The sequence below is a fragment of the Aphidius gifuensis genome, linkage group LG1, assembly GCF_014905175.1.
Source record: "Aphidius gifuensis isolate YNYX2018 linkage group LG1, ASM1490517v1, whole genome shotgun sequence".
Lineage (NCBI taxonomy): Eukaryota > Metazoa > Arthropoda > Insecta > Hymenoptera > Braconidae > Aphidius > Aphidius gifuensis.
In genome coordinates this window covers 8,251,262-8,267,847 of record NC_057788.1, presented here as the reverse complement: position 1 = coordinate 8,267,847, position 16,586 = coordinate 8,251,262, and the positions used below count along the sequence as shown (strand labels likewise).

The window sequence follows — 16,586 nt, the reverse complement described above, 5'->3', positions numbered from 1 at the left end:
TTTCAGTTGGTAAATCAGGGGGATTGAATTTTTTCTGTTATCGTGACCAGATAGGATTAGTGAAACCGATCTATACTAGTAGCTCTCCCTCGTATGCTTTTTTTGATTTGATCTTTGCTCGGTTGACTGGTGGTTTTATCGATTAATCTTTAAATTTTATTTTTTTTTTTTATTAATTTACTTACATTATATACACCAAATATCATGTTAATTAAATTATAAAATTTAAATGACAAAGAAAAAGACAAGGATTTACTAATCACTAAATAAAATTATAAAAATTAATTATGAATTTAATTTAAAATTTTTTACAATTATTAAAATTATTGTTAATATTATTTTTCATATATTAATATGAGAATGAAATTTTATATTATATTTTTAAAATATTATACATAACATTTGAACATACTACAATATTTTTTTTTCATTATTTAATTATGTGAAAGTTTAATGAGTATGTTATACTTGTTACCAAAGTAATTTTAACTGTGGCAATTATTTTATGTCAAATGTTTTAGATGTGCATGAAACGAGATTTGTTGAGAAGCGTTGAAATACAAGGCAAATATAGTCATGCCGACAATCATAAACATATTATCGCTCGACCAGTGCAATATTACGTCCCGCCAATGTATGCCTTAAAAAAAAAATTTCTCACTTAAAATTTTTACTCAACTTGTACGTGATTCTTTTTACTAAATTTTTGCATATTTATATATACTTTTATTTTATTTTTTCTAAAACTCATACCACTTTCCACTCTTTCGCCCAATTCGTTCTCTGAATATCGCAAAAGAATCCTTGATCCCTCGCACGTGAGTTTCATATATTCGCAATTCTTCATTTTTTATCTCTCTGAGATATAAATATCAAAGAAAGAAAATAAAAATAATAATAGAGGGTAAAAAAAAATATGAAAAACCCGCGCGCACATACAATCAAAAATAAAAAAATAAAGAACGTTAATAAAAAAAAAAAAAAAACAAATTGAAAAAAACGTGAAACGATGAAAATAAACGGAAAGACTCCATCAGGGTTATTAAAAAATTTTAGTCAGGAGAGTTACGTTGAAGAAAAAAAAATGAAAAAAAAAAGACAAATCGTCAGCCGAGTGGAAGAATGGTTGACAGGAAAAAAAAGAAAAATGTATATAGACATTGAAAGAAGTAAGATAAAGTAAAGTGGAGTAGAGGACAGTTGTTTGAGGGGGAGAGGGGGTGAAAAAAGGGGTAAAAAAAATTTAAATAGGGAGAAGAAAAATTTAAAAAAATATATTAAAAAAAAAATAGATAAATAAAAGCTCACGTGGCAGAAAAATGTCAGAAGAAGAATTATTCTTAGAGTGTTTAATTTCTCATCGACGTGGTTCATCAGGCCCCATTTTTTTTCAAGGTGAATTTTATACATTCTCAATGGTCTTGCGTCTTTCAACTATATTTTTCTCAGCACCTCTTATTCTTGTCATTATTATTACTGTACCAACCATTCAGAGTTGCTCGTCTCTTCACTCGTCACTCCCTCGTAATTAATCATTCCCCTCTTTTTTACATGTTTTATTTCTACGCGCCTTTCGTCCACCTCTTCCATCAAAAATAAAAAAAAAAATTATTATACATATATGTTCAACGAAAGAGACAACATGGCCGCTGGCCCTGAGTTACATTATACATGCCAACATCACATCAACAATTCAACATGAATATATAAAACTATATTGTCGCATTAAACGTAAAAAAGCGTAATTGCCAAAAAAAAAAAAATCATCAGCTTTAAACGTGTAAAAATGTGTCTTTTTTTTGCTTAAAATTTTGCTCTTATTTTTCTTTTTTTTATGTTGTTTAAATAACAATGAAAAAATTAAATTTCAAAATTAAATTGAGTAGTTTTTTTTTTTGAAAATAGATATTATAGTTTATATAAAAACAATAACAATAATATTTAAATTTTATATTTTAATATTATATTCTATTTTTTATTTTTATTATTTTTTATATTTTATATATATTTTTGGACAGCCAAGCTCAGGCTATATGTCTTGCCTGTAAACGGTTTTTCTTCTTTTTAATGAATCCGTCAACGACAGTTAGGGAAGGGTGTTGTTGCGGTGTGAGAAGCACAATCTTATGACTTCCTCGGGCGATAAGAAAAACCGACGAAAAATTTCTTGTATAAAAAAAATATATATATAAATATACCTAAACTTATATACACAGAGGCAAAAAGAAATTACAAAAAATGTGGATAAATTGAAAATCTCGCCACAGGGTACTAGTATAATAATTTTGTTTTTATAAATAATAAAAAAAAAAAAATAATACAGCAATAATAATAATCGCAGTAAAATATTTTTAAAATTAAAAATGATTATTATTATTTATTTTTCATTTGTCATATTGCAATTGTCATGAATATATTAAAATTAAAATTGAAAAAAAAAAAAATTAATATATTTTATTATTGAATAATTTTAATGGTATAAATTCAGTGTAATAATGAGGTAGTTGAAGTAGTTATACTTGGTGTTGAAAAAAAAAAAAAAACGACAGGAAACACTCGGTTATATTTTTATATCGGTTGGTAGCTATGATATTCATCTGTTGATGTTTGATATATACGACAATGAGTATTTTATAATAATGTATATAATATGCAGCGGTCGGTGAGCCTGAGATATACATTATATATATACAATATGTACATGATAAATGTATATACATATATACATGTCTTAGAGGGGCGGGAGAGGTCACGAGATGATGGTCTACCGGTCCATTCAATGTTCCCAGGAGGCAACAAAGGGCCAGCAACGAGCTGATCAAATTATCCAATTCATTTGGATTGGCAAGCAAGCGAGCGAATAAGTGCTCGTCGTTTCTAAGAGGCCCACTCATATATGTATACTATATATATATAATATTATAATATATATATTCAAGTACCATCAAACTCGACCATGAGACTAGTAGAAGGCCTTTCACTTTTTATTCATTTTCTCTCGCTCTCTTTATATACACTTTTTTTTTTTTTCTCTTACTTCTTTTCATTATAAATACTTTTTTATTTCTTATTCTACCCGAAAAAAAAAATGAAATTTATATGCATATTTCTTCTATTCGCAATTGTGACTTCAAGTATCATCCAGGTGAATACCGAGTATGCAAAATTGCAAAAATACAAACGATGGTTTGTCGGATATCATCATACAATATATATATTTTTTTTTTCCTTCAAGTCATTTGATGGAAATAATAAAAAATATATAAATATTTTAATAAATTGAATGAATGAATAGATTTTTCATATTTTTAATATAGAAAAATAATTTGATAAGTTAAATTAATTTTTTTGAAAAATCATATCATTAATTTATTTGATTCAAAAAATAGTAAAAATGAAAAATTTATTTACGTAAAATAAGGGTGAGCTTTTTTTTGAATTTAATAAAACTTACTGAAAGTGTTGTATGAAAAATAAGTGCAGCAGTTTATTAAATTCAAGAGAATAATTATTATTAATATATACTGTTTTTAAAAAGATGGTAAATAAAAATTCACCCTTTATTTTACCCTTATCATTAATTGCTCATCATTAATCTTGATAAATAATAAATATTTATAAAAAAAAAAAAAAATAACATTCGCAATTCAATGAGATTATTTTTTTGTTTTTAAATTGTTTTTTTTGAAATAACAAATACGTTATTTTTAAGAAAATATAATGTAAAAGTTAATCCCAATTCAAATCAAGATTCAAATGTGCCAAACAGGGATAAAATAAGTGAGAAAAAAAAAAAAATTACGAGGGGCTGGTTGGTTGGTTAGTTGATTCGGCTAACCAGCTCGTGAAATTCAATTACCAAGTCTGCATAGGGTGCCCTTCTCCCACTCTCTCTCTCTCATATCAAAGTCCTTTTTTCGCGAGAGGTATTTTGAGTGACAGCTCTCTGTAACTGCTACTGCATATACATTCACACACTACAATGAGAAAAAAAAATAACAATTTTTACAACTAAAATCAAATATTACTGATAAAGGCTATTTTGTAAGTTTAACATATATTACAATGGGAACAATAATTTTTACTTCGTGCCATTTAATTTTATATTTCTGGACAAAAATTACCATGCCAAGCACAGTAATTTTAACTATACTATATAGTGTCATAAGTAAAGTTTGATGTATTACCAACAATTTTATTATTTGAATTAATAAAATTCAAATATATTATCTTTTTAAATATTGCTTAAAAATAAATGAAATTAATAATTAAATGATACTCAAAATAAAATTTTTATTTAATGTATATATCAATCAATAAATTCTGTATTTGGTGTTTGTGTTATATATGTTAACATAATTATATATTTTATTCAAATCTAAATGTTTCACGACAAAATTTTTCTTATTAACAGCTCGGTGCATTTGAAAATACGGCTAATAATTTTTGTTATAAAATAATATTGTGTGGATGTTTCCATTAAAATATTGTTTATAATATAAAAGAGATCATCACTGCTATCAAATTCACGATAAACAAATGAAAACTGCATTATGTTCACACTTCCATTTCACTAGTGATATCTATAAATAATTAGCAGTAAATGTACTTAAATTAAGTCGTAGATTCTTAGATAACTGCACTTTTTATTCACTTGGATTAATTCAATATTATGTATACCACATTAGACTTTCTACAAATCTCTCTCACAATAACTAACAAAAGTCACGATAATTATCGAACAGAAGATTACCTTGAATTTTACTGCTGCAGTAATGAGTGTTCAGCAATTTATCGTCAGTATTTTATTTGAATAAAACTGTAATAATTGTATCTATCAATATTTGTTATACCAATAAATACTACTGGCATATCATTTTCACAATGCTGCATAATTTATATAATCTACAATAATTTTATATATCATTCGATTTTACGACGATTACCCTGCTAGCATAGTAAAAATTGTTATTTTTTTTTCTCAGTGTATAAACATGATTTTATATACATGTTGTCTCTCTTTTTTTTTTCCCTAAACTTTCCCCATTTCTTTTTATCATATTCTCTTCTCTTCAACTCGTATCAAATACAAAATCTTGTCCTAAAAATCTAGGGTTCGTGTATACGATTTTTGGTATGTCTGCAAAAGGGGGTTTTATAGATAGGCGAAATTGAAATTCTATCCCCCAATCTAAAAGTGAATATCTACATGTTGAATTTGACTTTGATGAGATTGAAGTACAGTGTGAATCTTCAAATAATCATATTGAATAAGAATTTATTTTAAATGACATTTATAAAAATTCAAAAAATCATCATGAAAATTAAAAATAAAATATACATATTAAGTTATCATTATCAATGATGCAAGTTGTGTCATTGGCTATGCAAAAAAAATGAATAAAAAAATAAAAAATAAATTTCGATGTGATATTTAAACATGAAAACCACGGAAGTCAACATTTCCCTGATGATATCGAATGGAAAAAGCAGCAGGACATTCAGAGTTTTCTCGAGATATCTAATATCATGCGGCTATCCACATGATGTTCCGTCAGTTGTTAGTAAATGTTTGCCATCAGGTATCTATAACTCGTTGAAGAAAGATGCAAAATTTATACATTGCTTCGCAGTTGAGTTGTTGTATATATATAATAAAAGATGAGAGAGAGTTTGACTTTCAAATGGCTGATAGTAACTTCAGCCAGGAATGGCTGCAAGCTCGTGACTTGACCGGATATCCGTTGGTCACTATTGTTATCGTTATCATATTTTGCTTAGAACCTCTCACTGCCATGCTCTCCATCCGTTCACCAAGATATACTTATACTCTCACACCCCTTCAACTATTTCTTCATGTATATATATATTTTTTTAGAGGTAAATTTTTTCACTATACATAATGCAAAACGTGATTTAATATTTCTCATGATTATGATTGATTTTAAAATTTTTAATTCAGTCGGTTAAGATCAATCAAAAACAATCAATCAAAGCTACGAAAATTATGATTATGATGACGCTACTCAAGATCAGTAGCGGTGATTTAAAATATGTGTGGTTATAAAAGTCATAGTTAAAGATTTATAAATTTATTATTATTATTATATAAAGAGTAATGTATTATTTGTGAATACCACAGCTGACGAAGTTGTGTTTTGTATTTAAAAAAAAAAAAAGGATTGATGATCACTAGTTTTGAGGTTATGATTACGATGATGTGTGATAGTGATGACGATGCGGACTGATGCTTCATTAACTTTCTATTCAATTTATAAATGAGGACAACAAATGATAAATATATGAATTTATAACATCATATGCATATTTTTTTTTTTATTGTAAAATTATGAAATTACTTTTTAAAATAATATTTTGAGCTTTTTATGTATTTAAATTGTTTTATATATTTTTATGTTTGTTTGGATTATATAAATTTCATGTTTTTTTTTTCACATGATTAAACTTTGTGGGTTAGTTATTTAATCATTTGAATTAAACAAGATAATATTGAGATGGTTACAAGAGATTTTAGAGCATTACTTCAACCAAAACGTGTAGTTATTATATTTCATGTATTTTATTTTTCATCATATAAGTACAATCCTCCCACCGACATGAAGAACAAGATCAAAAATAACTCAAAAAATTGAAAAGAATGAGTACAATAGAAATCTGCTATATGAAGAAAATAAAAAAAAATATATATAGAGAGCTAGTTCACCATCTCCATCATCAAAATTTCATTCATCGTTCCGACTGAGTGTGTGGATATATGTTTTTATAAATTTTTTTTTTTTTTCGTACCGCGAGCGGTAACGAAAGCTAAGGTTTTTCCTGGAGGACTGAATCCCGTGGGTTCAGGTAAGAGGACACCCCCGTGGTGAACACCTTAGAGTTTATGCTTCTTCATCTCACTATCGTTGACGTGCGCGTAGCCCCCGGAAATCTCTACTTACTTGTACGCCTCAATGGTTTCGAGATTTTTATTTTTTTTCCCTTCTCATCATCATTTTTTTTTTCTTTTTTCATACACACATCCACCCTCAACCTCTTTTTTTTTCCTTCTTTCCTTCTTCATCTTCAGCTACTTACAATTTTCCTCATATGTTTTCTCTTCGTTTCACACATCCCTTCTCTTATTTATTTATTTTTTTTCTACCTTATATACATCGGATCTATTCGACGATAGACCAAGCGCTAAATCGTTTCGACAGATCCGATCTTTCTGGGCCTCAACTCTTGGGATCTAGAAAAACCATATACATATATATTCCAAAACGATTTCCAAGTACCGTGCGTATAAACCATACACCAGGTTCTCAGGATGTATAATACTCTGCCAAATATTTACTCTCTATTCCCATTGATCTTCCTCTCTATTATTTTTTTTTTTCTACCTTTTTTTTTATTTTCTTATTCTCAAAGATTTTTTTTTTTTTTTGGTTATATTGGATGCAATGAAATATATGTCACTTGGATCATTTCTTTGTGATTGAAGAAGACTATCTTTGGGTGATGATGTTTCTCAATTTTTATTTTCATTTATATTATTATTTCTATACACATATGACGTGTGTATAATTTATCGGTTTATATGGTTGTATTGAGTGCCAACTGGGTGGTATATTGTGGTGAGAGTAATGTCTTTAGAGCAGTCAGAGGAGGAGATACACAGAGAAGGATATCCATTCTCTTGAATCCGGTTCAAAGAGATTACTGAAATTCCAGAATAGCCTGTGTCTGTACATGAGAAGTTTATTAATGGCCACATGGATCAGTATAATTTGTTCATTTGACATAATTAATGAGACGTTAATCAGTGCTGACATTGCCGGACGATGGATCAACACATTATGGTGCTGCTGAAGAACAGGTGCCACAATGTGTTTACTAATTTTTCAACCCCATTGTATATACTCTCATTATCTTTAAAATATTTCTCATTCTTTATCTTTGCAGTTAATTTTTTTTTCAAATTATATTCAATAAAATTACATTATCAAAAAAAGACTTTATGAATGAGAAAAAAATTACACCTCTTATCTTAAACTTTATATCATCATCGCAAATTCTCAGTAAATTTTATCTCATTTTTACATGTATACCTGTTGCATTCGATAAATTTCGTCGTGTTAAATAAGAAAAATAATAAAAAGTAAATTGAATGGAAAAAAAAAAAAATTCCACAGTGAATATTTTATAAATTTTTGACATAATGCAATAGAGTACATAGACAATTTACTTACTCAATTGTAAAGTGTCATTTTTATTATTTGTGGGGGGATTATATTTGATAATAGTAATACACATCATTGTATATAAACATGATGATGCTTTCTATATCAATTTCTATACAATACATATATAAATGTCGATGTAAAGTGTGTGTCTGCCGAGTACAATGTCAGAGGACAATGTATTTCACCTGTTGCGTTTATTGTCGCGCATTGAGTGAAGCCGGGAGCCGATTTGCACGGTTAATGCCTCCTCACCAACTGGCCAATTGAAAGTATTCATAGTGACGTGGTTTGCAAGGTGGTATTATAACTTAAAATTGTATATATAAAAGTAAATCCATAGGTTTTGAAAAATCATGCGCGTGACCCCCTCTTCTATTTTTAAAAAAAGAACTTACTGCAATAGTACACATTGGTTTATATAAAAGTCGATCTATAGTATAGCTCTTTTGATCGCAAATTCTATTGGATGTATACACTGTGTATACAGTCCCATATATAAAAGAGAATATCATGAAAAGAAGACACCAAGTAGGGAAGAAAATAATAAAATAAAAAATAAGGGAATATAAAGAATGAATAAAAAAAAAAAAATGCGTTTATATGGGGACCCTAAAATAGCTCGGTCAAGACGATTGTATCTTCGTGCTCGAATTCGCGCCTATAGCCGAAAAATTGACTCTCTCTCATTCAATGTTCAGTTTATTTTTCAATGCAATGACTTTCAAGAGGAATAAATGAAGACGAAAAAATAAATAATAATAACAGGAACATCTAGTGTGTTTTCTTTTTTAAAAAAAAAAAAATCAGTCAATGGAAATTGTATATTGGCCTCTTAATGCTTTTCTTATATAATATATGTTTGTGAATATAACAAATAAAAAATATGTGTATATAAATATACTGTAATAATGGAGTATTGGGTATTGTAATGTGACGAGGGTGTTTTGATCAGCATTGAATTATTGAATTAACATTCTCAAAATCTTTTCATATATATGTTTATTTTTTATTACACTCTTGACAAACACAATTGTCTTTAAATTTATGTTTTTATTATATATAATTATATAAACAACATGTTAATACTACAAAAAAATTATTTGTGGGGTATTTTTTTTTTTTATACAAATAGAAAAAAAAAACAATTAATTTAATAATTGAGCACTTTCAAAAGCTGCAATCAGTATTTCTTGTTGCCAATAATTGGCAATAACTGACAACCAGAAATACTGATTGCTAATTTTGAAAGTGCTTTTATCAAAGCAAGGAATTAAATAGACGAAAATGGCGAACCAAAATTGGTGATACCGCTTTTTTTCACATTATTGTGGCATATGTATGTAGCGTGTAGAAATAGATATGCCCAGGCAGAAAATAATGTCAATTTGACCTCTCTGAAGTCAAATTGACGTCAAATTGACATTATTTTCTACCTGGGTGCATCCAATGTTATGAATAAAATATATATGTATGCATTGGTGCCTCCGTGACATCAGTATAATTTTGTATTTCATCAATGTATAATGTATGTGTGTAATATGTTTCTGCGTGTCATAGAGACGACGTATAGAAAAATATGAAAGACACTTCTTGTCCGGCCATCAAGCTAAACGGTGCGTCCGAAAAATATTCAGAAATATTAAGTATGGCATATGTATACAATCTTGTTTAATACTATGGTATATATAGAAATATATGTATAAAATGAATAATTATTAAGTACACATTTTATATTTTATTTTATACTTGAAATACATTTATGTTGGTATTTTTATTTTTGATTTTTGTTTACTAGCCTTTCATATGAGCATTCTTATGTTTATTTATTTTCTAAAATTAAAACTTCATTTTTTAAAATAAATTTTAATTATTATTTTTAATGAATATCCCTGGTGAAAATATTTCTCCGACTTTTTACGAACGTGAACGATGGTTTGAGAAATGGCGGAGAAATGGGTCGAAGAAAATTTGATAAAGTCGGAGAAATATTTCCACCAGTAATATTCATTAAAAATAATAATTAAAATTTATTTTAAATAATGAAGTTTTAATTTTAGAAAATAAATAAACATAAGAATGTTCATATAAAAGGCTAGTAAACAAAAATCAAAAATAAAAATACCAACATAAATATATTTCAAGTATAAATAAAATATGAAATATGTACTTATACCACACATTTCATATACTGCATACTACATACTACTCAGTATAGCTGTATATAAAACTGTATAGTCTTTAATATATAGTTTGTATGACGCCTATGTTTTTTGAAATAATTCGATACCGACGTTGTTAAGGACGAACGTTAGAAAAATCGCTGAAGAATCGGCTGAATCCTTGCATAAGAACACTTTTAAAATCAACAATCAGTATTTCTGGTTGCCAATAACTGGCAATAATATTGGCAACCATAAATACTGATTGCTGATTTTGAAAGTGCTTATTGTAATTGCGTATACGATTTTTTGTCAACTTCTTTTTCATAGAAAATCATCATAAAAATCGTTTCCCAAACCCGTCAATTTTTTCTTCAATTGAATCTAGAAAGAAAAAAAAAATCCGTTTATTAATCTCTTTAAATTTTCTTCATAAAAATACAATAAAAAATTGTCAATGAAAAAAATGTTCTTACCCTTAAAAAGTGAGAAGTTTGTGACCCGTTAAAATAATATTTATTCGTTACATATTTTTCAAAAAATATGTAACAAAAAAAAGATAATTTATCTTCAGAACAATTATAATAGTTGAAGATCGATTATACATATATATAAATGTCAATGTGTAAATAAATTCCTGGATTGCGGATAATCTTTGATAAATATTTAAAGAGGGCAGGGATTTGTAGTTTGTATTGTGGTTCGATGAGCAATTAAATATTTGCACAAGCCACCAAAGAATTTTGTCTCATTCAATAACGCCCAGTCTATATTTGAGAACAAAGAAGAAAAAAAAAAAAAAGCTCTTGAGGCTCAGTTGGGCCCCAAATAGAAATAGGATAGATCGCACTGTGCGCGCGCAATAACGCTAAGAGGCCTCGGAAATCCCCGGGTGGGATTATGAATCAAGGGAAGCGAAACGAGGATAATAAAAAAAAGAAAAAAAAAAAATTCATAGCAAAAGGGGGGGAGGTGAACGAGGCGCAACGCAGTCTGGTCCGCTATTTCGATAAATTTTAGGACCCCGTGGTGAATTAGGGCCCCAGGTATATAGCCCTTGAGGACGCCAGGTGTGTCGTTTTTATATTTAGAGACTTTGAAGCGCCCAAAAAATAAAAAAAATAATAAAAAACGAGTATAAATTACCCTTGTGATTCTAGGAATCACGACCGCTTGAAAATTTATGGCCAAATTAATCGTAATATCGACAGGTCACATAGCTATACATAAAATAGTTGAACATTTTTTTTTTTTGCGGAAAAACAGCTATAATAAAAAAATAAAGTTAAAAAGACAATAGATACAAAGAATACTGTTTCAAAATTTTTGTTAGCCTTAGATATATGATAAATAAAAAAATAAAAAAAATAAAAAAGTTGGTAAAACATGGAATAAACAGTTCAACTTTTTTGTACAAATAAAATTCCAGAATATGTTGGGGAAAGTAAATATTTTTTTTTGTTAAATGGGAAATGGCGTCAGAGGCCTCAATGGCTTCACTAATGTAGCGGAAATTTTTACCAAACTTATATGTATATATAGAAGGGTGCTAGGAGTTATTTCACACTTTATTTTCACACGTATTTATAGTTTAAAAAAAAAATAAATACTCTCACGACTATAAATATTTAAGGGTAGTTATTTTTATTATATTTTTTAATAATATAAAACAATAATTGGAAAATTGAATAAATTATTTATCAATGTGATTTGTCTCTTCGACAGGTGGATATATATCGTGGTTTTATTTTTTAGTCTTTTTTTTTTCTATTTTTGAAAATCACAAAGATCGGTCAAGGCTTTTGCAATTCGTTGGGCCATAAAAGAAATATACCGCATCTATTTTACACCTTCTTTTATCCTTTTTTTGTTATTCTATTTTTTTATTTTTTTTTTTTTCTCAAGAATATAAAATGACACGCACTTGCATGCCGCTAAAATAGTAGTTTAAGAAAAACCTGGAAATATATCGGCACTCGTCTATAAGCACAAAAAGCTTAGTGGATTTATATTTTTTTTTAACCAAAATTTTATATAGTCCTTCAAAAAGAAAATCTCGTTATATCCACTACAATACACGTGTATATGAGAATACAAATCTTGTTGATTTTTCACCCAGTGTAAGATGATTTTGTATATATAAATTTCTCCTTTTTTTTTTTTCTATTTTTTTTCTAGTGTCGCTTAGAAAAATAATCGGTGCTTTGAGCTGCCAGTTATTATTATTTTTTCTGCAGTTTTAGATCTCTTTCAAATTTCGGATAAAAATAAAATAAAAAAAACATGATATATCCGAAAAAAAAAAAAAGAAAAATACTTGTTTCAATTATAAAAACAAATGACAAAAAAAATTTACTAATTAGTATTTTTTTCTACTGAAAAATTTGGCTATATAAAAATATACTTATTTTTTTTCCACAAAAAAACTTTCACAAAATATTGTAAAATATATAAATATACATTACTCTTACAACTATTACAAAAGATCTGTAAATATTCATTTTTTTTTTGTTCGTTTCTTTATATTGAAAACATGCAATATTTTTTGGCTATATTGTAACAGAATGATGAAGTTGTTGAACAGTCACATGTGGAGAATATTCAAAAGAACGGAAGATGAAAAAAAAAAAACAAGTGTAAAAAAATAATGGCATGGTTTTGGTCAAAAGCTCTCGTGGGAAATGGGCGCCAGAAGTTGCATGGGTTGTGTCCTGCGGGAGTTAATGAGCCTAATCCTGTGGTTATATACTTCTGATGAAGATTAGACACTGGCAAAGGATCTTGTCGTGAGATGAGATACCAATAAATATACACCACCTGTATATTGGCCCAGAGGCATTAGTGTCTTCCATAATATTCATCCTTTCATAAATAAAATTATGCATATTTGGATAAATTATTTAAACGATACACTTGTGAATATATTTAACAAAATATCATGTGGATAAAAAAAATTAGAATCTCATTAGGAAAACCATATAAATATATATAATTGTTTTTTTTATTTTTGAGCTAACATATATAATTTCGTAGAGAATCTATTGGCATAATGCCGAAACCAGCTGTAAGATTTTTATTTGAAATATTCAAACTCATCATAAATACTTGCACAAAAAGAAATAAACACCAATCTTTCATGTTGAATGTCAAACAATAGGATCAACGATAACGAACCTGTCGACAGTTCTTTTTACATAAACCTGCTTCTCAATGTTTAGCCTTTTGGTGTGAAAATACGTTAAAAACAAATTTATTTATTTACTTGAATTTTGTATTTTTTCAATTGAACATAGCTCTAGTTTTTTATAATAATTATAAACAATTATAAAACTTTTTTTTCTTCCTTCTAACAAAGCTTGAGTGTCTTGACCTAAATGATTTTTATCGATTCATTCATTTGGTCATATTGCAGATACCCTGAAGTATATACAAAAACTTCCTTTATGTAATTTTTTTTCTCATTCGGCCAAGACTTAACCACACATCTGATATAGGTACATGAGAGCTTAAAGATTCCCAGGCATAAGAATGAGATGTCCTCTTGAGATGGGGCAATAAGTATGAATGAAATTCCAAAGTTTTTTTTTTTTTTTTTTCATAATTTTAAGAAGCCGGTTCAAAATTCTGTCGCTTTCGAACGAAGATTGCCGATAAACTCTGTAATAGCCATTTATATTCGCACCACCCACTTCCCTCTTCATCTCACTTTCTCATATATATACTGCTCCGCCTTTTCTAACATTCGAAATTTTTCCTCGAATAATGGATCCATATATTTGAAATATATTGGGATCTATTATTATTTTCTCGATGCGGCTTCCCGTGGTGTTGGAATTCATCGACCGAGTGTGAAAAAATTTGGTGGTGATGAAAATGAATGAATACAATAAAATAAAAAAATAAATAAAAAAAAAAACTGGATGAATTTAAAGTAACCTGTGAATTTTTTAGATAAAATTTTCATTTTTCATTCATATTATCAATTGAATAACGAGGATATCATGTATGATTGTCAAAATAAATTTTTTTTTTTACTTTGTTTTTCATTGGCAATAATTATTATATATTTGTAATAAAACTCGAGTATATTTTTAAAAATGAATTAGATTTTTTTATATTGTTCGACAACCGTGTTTAAAATTTATGTGAAGTTGAAGTAACAAAGAGAAATTGAAGTGGAAAACGGTGCTGGTTTTGAAAGAATTATCTTTACCGCTTCTACGAAATCTTGACCAATCGTGATTTTTCAGGTGGAAGTATATATAAGAAGGGGGGGAAGATGAAAAACCAGCATCCACTCGGTTCCATTCATCTTTTTCTTGCATCGAAAAAAAAAGTCGTAAATCCTCCAACTTGTGCGGTCGTTCATGGGTGAATGAAAAAAAATAAAAAAATAAGCATGAGTGGAAAATGAAATAAAAAAATATATATATATAAAATCTATATAAAAAATAAAATTTAAAATAAAATTATATCAACAGATAAATTTAATTTAAAAATTAAAATTTTATTTATTACATTTTTTAACTATGCATATAGTTTATAGTTAAAAATCCCAGGTGAGATTGGTCTCGTGCCGTTTTTACGTCCGTTTGAATTAAAATAAAAAAATATAAATTAAATAAAACGGGGCACAACGATAGAATAGTTGAGAAAAAATATATAAAAATAAAAAAATCTCGTAAAAAAAAGTATAAATATATACGAGCAGGGTAAAAAAAAAAAAAACGAAAGAAAAAGATCGCTTCTGGGTATACGCGAGAATTGGGATTGAATTCCCAGATAAGTTCACATTTTTTATTTTTTTTTTATTTCTTCTTTTTTTTATTTTTTTGGTCTTCTATTTATAAGCCGCCTTGGTTTCCTTGAAATTGCTGACGATGGACATCAAGGACTCTTTATTTCGACTGAGAAAAAAAAAAAAAAAAAAAAACCCATGAATTACATATACGAATTCTCAGGACATTCAATATTGTTGAAGAAAAAAATCTTGAATTGAAGAAAAAGAAAGGGATGTTCAATGTTCAAACGAGACACACAACTCATTAACACGAGCATTGAAAATCAGTCTATGATATACAAAAAGATTTACTTATTCTTTTTTTTAAATTGATTTTTTTTTTAACACTGTTGCTTTTTGATATCTGTGGGAATTCTTTTGAAATTTTAACTAACCGTAGAATCTCCCTTTTTTTTCATTTTTTTATAATACGAGATGTACATTGTAATGGATTTAATAGTTAATCGTAAATCATACGTGGACAACAATGTGATAACAAGCAGTTGTCATTTTCGAATTGAACTAAATTTTTGTGTATACTTTGACACATTATTGACATAAGATTATCATTTATTATAGTCAATTTTCAATCGAAAAATTTCACAGTATTTTCAAAGAAACTAAATGCTGTACTTGTTCAATAATTTTTACTATGATTTATTATAAAAAAAATTGCAGATAGAAATGAATAGAAGCTTAAAAAACTGTCAATTTTGTTATGTAATTTTTCAAATTTCAATTTACATTTTAATCAATATTACTATTAATTTTTGATTGTAAAATATAAATAATAATGTGTCTTTATTACCTTAGATAGGTTTATTATCCCTTGAATTTAAAGAAAAAATACAATTCATTTGTTAATTTAATTTTTCACTTTGAAAAATTTTGATATTATTAAATCAAGTGATACAGATATATATATCGTCATACAGCAGCTTTCATCATCATAAATAAAAAAAATAAAAATAAATAAATAAAATAAAAGGGAATAAAAATGTTTGGTTCTCATGTATGAAATCTCAGCCTCCTACGCTGCGCGACGGGACCGGCATCTCGTCGCGATATCGTGTTCTCTAGGGACAGATGTTCCCGGGACTACCGGGGTGAGAGCGCGTATAGGAATGACTGACAGCTCAATGCACCGGGACTACGGTATATATATGTACATACGTCCCCGGTGCGATCGCAGCTTCTCTTCGTTTTCCTCCCTTTGCATATACATATACCACCCTCCTCCTACAGTTTGCGTATTCCAGTTTACATATGTAACGTATAATGTTGATCTCAATGTGTGATCATATATATACATAAATTTAAGCTCAAAAATCCATGGATATATAAGGGGTACCAGTGACCCATGTGTATGTAATACTAGTTGATGTGCACCGTTACCTGTCGAAA

General features: G+C 28.0%; 1 protein-coding gene across 3 annotated transcripts in view; it reads left to right on the top strand.

The window, feature by feature from the left end:
* Window positions 1-16,586, top strand: part of LOC122847579 (transcription factor Sox-2-like) — a 207,752-nt gene that overhangs the window by 108,765 nt on the left and 82,401 nt on the right. The window lies entirely within an intron of this gene.